Raw genomic sequence first — 6,185 nt, 5'->3', positions numbered from 1 at the left:
TCTGTGCCTCCTGATCTATAGCTGAGCCCAGTGGCGGTGCGTCAATAGTGGGCGCTTGGGCGCCGCCCACCCTGACTTTTTGAGTTAAAAAAACGTTATATATACAACATAATTGAAATAAGAAATGTACCGTGTTTATGGGTTAAATGTGTATGGGAGACCACTGTCAAGAACCGCTAAAATGTGTCCGGACATAATATATTGCCATTCGCCTTTTCTGAGAATAGGCAGGTCGGCTACCGTCCGTGGGCGCCGATAACATGGGAGTCTATAGGAGAGCTTATACTTTTCTCAGTCATTTTAGCAAGGATAGCTTTTCATTGGAGGATGAAACTTAGATCTGTGGGCGCAAATCTTTGCGCCCACAGCCAATGGCATTGTTTCTTAGTTGAATGTGACATTCTTAGATACGCGATTGGACTATTTCGGCGAATCAGCATCGTTATCATTCCCTAACCACAAGCGTAAAGAGCAGCACCGTAGCTAGCTGAAACTTAGATTGAGTGAATATGGCGACATTGATGGCTGAGAACTCCGTGCAAGCTCTACTTAAAACACCGTTTCATCGACTATCAGATGTCGAAAAGAAGAAATTGAAAGACTTGGGACCCGAGCGTCCGGATTTAAACATCCAACAGACGACCACTGATCGCGGGAGAACCTACACTCGGACTTTCTCCTCAAACTTGTATGCTAAGCAGAATTGGTTAGCTGGTTGTACAGTGAGCAATGCCTTTTTTTGTTTCCCTTGTCTGTTATTTCAAAGTCCTGGGACTGAAACACTTTGGACTACAACCGGGATGAAGGATCTAAAGCACTTCACACAAAAATGTAAGAAGCACGAATGTGGCCGCAGCCACCTAACCAACTGTCTTAAGCTAAACCTCTAAAAAAGTGCTATTTAAACCGTGCCGCCCAACTGCGCCCCCCCCAAAAAAATGTTCACCAGCCGCCACTGGCTGAGCCACTTTGAAGGCGTGCATTTAGTGTGTGCCAGGCACCCATATTCTTCACATGTGCAGCAGACCTCTCGTGCTGCTTGAGGTGAACCTGGAGATTATTCCAGTGATTAAAACCGTTGGTGGAGCTAAGCTGTGTATCTCCCTTGCCAAAAAGTTGGCAACAAAAACATTTGGCTGCGTCCTTAGCCTTGCTGTACACTAGCCACGTCCTACTTATCCTTTCTCCATTTTTCATCTGCATATGGTAGTTCGCAGTTGTGAACCGCCGACCCTTTGCATTTTTGGGGAATTCTGATTGTTGCTGCACAGGCCCTCTTTTAACCAATTCGCACCGTTCTCTGTCATTGACTACTGTGGGCCACAACCCCGGGTCATCACCAAGAGCATCACTTTCTTCTGGGTGGTCAGAATCAGAAACGGCAGCAGTAGGCCTACTCACCGCATCCTCCACGGCATTTTCCTCATCTTTGCTGTTGTCATCAGTGCACAAGCACGATGGGTTAAGCTCCTCTCCTCCTCCTGTTGGATCAACAGCCGGAGCCGGCGGCACCTCCTCCTCCACCAAAACATTCGGGTCCGGTGTTGTCACGCTTTTAAAAAAGCTTGTCAGTTTTCGAAGAGACTCTGTTTTTAATTTAGCCTCTCCCTTTGTTTTCGTTTTTGTAGCGCCACTTGGGTAGTGGCGCTTCATGTTGCTAAATATTCTAGAAGTTCACGGCTTTGCTCACGAGTCACAACACTTCATTTCACCTCGCTTCCGTCTTTCACAAGGAGCGCGTTCGCGGTAGCACCCATTGCGCATATGTGCGCAGCACTGCTCAATCACAATGCGTCCTTTCGCACTGTGCTCATTTGCATACATGCGCAGGCATGTTGTGTGAGAACATAGCGAATGTTTTTGAACTGTCGTCTAGCGCACATGGCATGCATGGATGGAATATTCCATTTTAACGCGAAAGAGAGGGGGAGTGCACGGAATCTGTATTTCTTTGTAATTTATTTTGTTGTTCTTGTTTCCAATTTAAACATACAAAAATCACCATTTATAAAAATCGCCATTTATTTGTGAATTACTGTGCAAAGGGCCACAATTACCAGCTGTAGGCCTATGGGAAGTTTACAGCTCCCAGTCAGGGGGGGCCCTACAGATGGCGGGGCCCAAGGCGGTTGCCTACCTATGCCTCTATGCAAAGACCGCGCCTGTTCTAACTGTGAGGGAAAATCCTGTTGCCATTCCACACAGCAAGGCCGTTATTACTGTACCCTGTAATCACACACACACACACACACACACACACACACACACACACACACACACACACACACACACACACACACACACACACACACACACACACACACACACACACACACACACACACACACACACACACACACACACTGCTGTAACCTGCTGCTACAGGCCTGCAGTGTGAGAGAGTGAATGTGGATGTTCCTCATTCACCAACAAGTATAAATAAAGTTGACACAGTTTATGAAGTGCTTCACCACAAGGGGGCGCAGACATCATGCTGAAGTCGATCTCTGAGAAACGGCTACTGAAGAACATAATATTTCTACCTTATATTCTTTTACAGTTAAAGAACATCAAAGATGACACAAGAGGTTAAACTTTTTTCAAAATGCTAAAAATAAAAATAAAAGGAAAAGGTGATGTTTGGTGTTCAGCAGAGTGAGGATATAACTCTTTGTCAGAAAGGCCGTCCCCACCCTCGTGCATGGCTTAGTGTTGACTCAAAGACAGGTAACACACATTCCTGAGTAAATGCTCTAGGCGTGTTCAGTCCTGCCAGCTATACCTGTGTACACACACACACACACACACACACACACACACACACACACACACACACACACACACACACACACACACACACACACACACACACACACACACACACTCACACACACATGGTGGATCGTAGTTAAACGTTTGATTTGGTTTCTATCTTAGGGGACTTGCGAGGCTACACCTTTCCCCTGAAACCGTCTGTCATACAACTCTCTCTCATCTCATTGGTTCTGGCTAAGCCTCCAAACAGGTTCAGTTGACACTGCAACAGGTTACCCAGCCCCCCGCACCTGATTGGATGAACACAGCCTTAACCGCCTGTTCATTGGTCCATGCTTTTTTGAACAAGAATAACTTGACCCTGTGGAAACGGTGAATACTGTGTTATTATTTGCATTGAGCAGGAACACCCTGTAGCTGCTCTGTCGACATGTCATCACAGAGCTGCTCACAGCCGTTGCTAAGGTTCCAATGATTTAAAGGTTACTTCAGGATTTGAAGGATTTCGGAGAAAAAACAAGAAATAACTGTACAAATGAAGACCCTGTTTTTTAAAGAATGAGCTTACAAAAAATAGTTCTGAATGGTTGACATGCCCGTCAGGTGTGATCTTAGGTGAGGACAGGGGCGGTTCTGGTGGGGGGGGGGGGGGGGGGGGGGGGGGGGGGGGTGCAACAGTGGCCAGTGCACCGGTAACACTGACCTGGTAAAGTTTATAACATGACTGTTGATTGGCTATAGCAGTGGCGCAATAGGCAGAATGGCATTGTAGTCAGACCCCTTCGAGCGGTACACCGCCACTGGCCGGCTGAAGAGCGCAGGAATAAAACAACACTGCTTATCTTGGACCAGAGGCTTACTTCAACTAAGTTTAAAACCTAGCAGTTGAGAGACTACAAATCTCCAAAAACCGCAGGATGTTGTTGCTGTAACGTGAACTTCTAGAAGAGAAAACCTCAGCCATGCAGAGACCCTAGAGATTGAACTGGTCATCGACTTGATTCAGTGTTGCAGCAAATACTGTTTATGTCATTTAATACAATTGTGTCTTAGTTAATAACACAAGGATTGTTAATGGAAGAAAAAAACTACTGAATCCATGTTGTTACTGAAACAAAGAACCTTAACTTAAAGCTACTGAAATAAATACCCATACAGAAACAAATACCAACTACTGTATTTTCAGTTTATTTATCGCATTAACTTAACTCAGTCTTTGTCTTTTTTAATCCGCGTTTAATGTGCCCCTCTCATAATATAACTGGCCCCAGCCTGGCCTCCCCAGTAAAATTGATCTAGAACCGCCACTGGGTGAAACTTTATTGGTACAGTTGTTGCTGTTTTCAGAGGAATATCAGGAGGAACTATGAGATGAGTTAACACCAGCTTTAAGCAGTAAACCCAAAATATTACAAATTAATTTCTATACATTAAATAACAACAGTCTGCACAGTCTGAGAGACAGTAAACCCCCCATGGTTATAAAAAACGTCAGCAACAGACACTTTGTGGTTTCCTGGAGCTGACTCACATCCGTCTCGTCTCTGCTCAAATCTGTAAAGGGGAAAGTAGACCCTTTTGTATAGCATGTAAATAAATAATGTTCACAATGATCTCTGGGGTTTCTGGGTTATTCCTCCTGCATGACTGGAACAAACATGAGCCACTTTGACCTGTCAGAGATTCAGAGGCGTGTGAGGCCATTCAGAGACTCTGCGTGCGTGTGCGTGCTCCATTGTGTTAATCTATTTGTTTATTAAATGGGGTACCTGGGGACTACAGAGGTCAGACAGTTCAGCAGGATGTGCCCATGTTTGTGGTCAGTTTAACTCTGATACATAAAGGATGTGTTGCCAAAACAAAATGAAAGCCTTGAGCGGAGAAGGTGCGAGAGGGAAATAACAAACACAGGGCAGTGTTCAGACTCCAATGTTACAAAACAGGATTAGGGTTTGAGCCTTACAAAAAAAAGAGGACCTTCTGTTTGTGTGTTGACAACCGGTTTAATCCATGTTGATGTAAACAGACCCTGACTTTGTGTGTGTGTGTGTGTGTGTGTGTGTGTGTGTGTGTGTGTGTGTGTGTGTGTGTGTGTGTGTGTGTGTGTGTGTGTGTGTGTGCGTGCGTGTGTGTGTGTGTGTGTTGCTGTGCTGTGTGTCTACAGAAACCACAGAAGTCATTCACTCACTCACACAGCTTGATTCCACAAGATATTTCTTTTAACTGTGGTAAACCTCAAACAACATATCTGATATTTCACAGCGTTCCAGTCACAGCACGCCGTACCGCTGTCCGAGAATTTGTTTGAGACTCATGAAAGAGAAATTGAATTTGTATAGGAGAGGACTGTACTCTTTTGTTTTAGCTAAAGATTCAACAGAATAAATAGAGCCCAGATAACACCAACGTGGGTTCAAACTGAACTAAATGTCATTGAAACAATAAAATATAAAAATAATACAATTTATAGATTTGCTTTTTCAATTTTAAACATAATGCTGATCTTAAATCGACTGGACAGATTCCGTTACATTACAGCCTTACATGGTTTTACTGTGTGTGGTGTCAACACCTCTTACTCTTATACAGTAGAGTGGTGCAGGAATGAGTCCACAAACCCCAAGATCAGTCAGTATTTCATCACATTTCCTGTCCCCTGGTCAGAAGGGTAACATTTCTCAAGCTAGTGAGATTTTCATGTTTTGTTCCACTAAATAAAATACCTCAATAAATACCCCTATTGTCTAATTGAGACGACTAAACGTAATCACGCCTAACATTAGCCACCTTTAGCTTAGCAGCGGTAACGTGAAGTCATGTGACCATGCCGTAGTTCCTTTATAGCCCAACATTAGCCACCTTTAGCTTAGCAGTGCTGCGACAGTGATGTTGATTGTTTAAGCCTAGCGTTAGCTTTTTACAACTAAATGTCAAGTAATTTTACTCTGATGAAACAATATTCTAAAATAATAAGGTTAAGTCTAATTTACAGAATGAACTGTCTTTGTTGGCCTGAGGGGATTTATTTAGTGTCTCTGACTACAAAAAAGAGAGCATACATTCCCTTGGCACTAATAAAGTGTGTGTGTGTGTGTGTGTGTGTGTGTGTGTGTGTGTGTGTGTGTGTGTGTGTGTGTGTGTGTGTTCTAGGTTTATCTGGGGGGTGTTTTGTAGGAAATCTGTAATCAGGAGGTTAGCCTGACCGTCAGACAAAAGAGCACAGTGACCACACACAGCTCAGCCTGTTTGTGGGTCTTCTGTATTTGTGAGTGTGAGAACTTGAGGGAATATTTTTGGAAGGTAGGAACATTTCTTCCATTCCTCCTCTGTTTTTTGGCAACGGGGTAAAAGCTTAAACCTAATTTTAAGCATTAGAAAAAAGGAATACCGTGAAGAAGCTCCTGTTCAAT

Source organism: Eleginops maclovinus, chromosome 13 (genome assembly GCF_036324505.1).
Source record: "Eleginops maclovinus isolate JMC-PN-2008 ecotype Puerto Natales chromosome 13, JC_Emac_rtc_rv5, whole genome shotgun sequence".
Classification (NCBI taxonomy): domain Eukaryota; kingdom Metazoa; phylum Chordata; class Actinopteri; order Perciformes; family Eleginopidae; genus Eleginops; species Eleginops maclovinus.
This window is presented reverse-complemented; position numbering follows the sequence as displayed.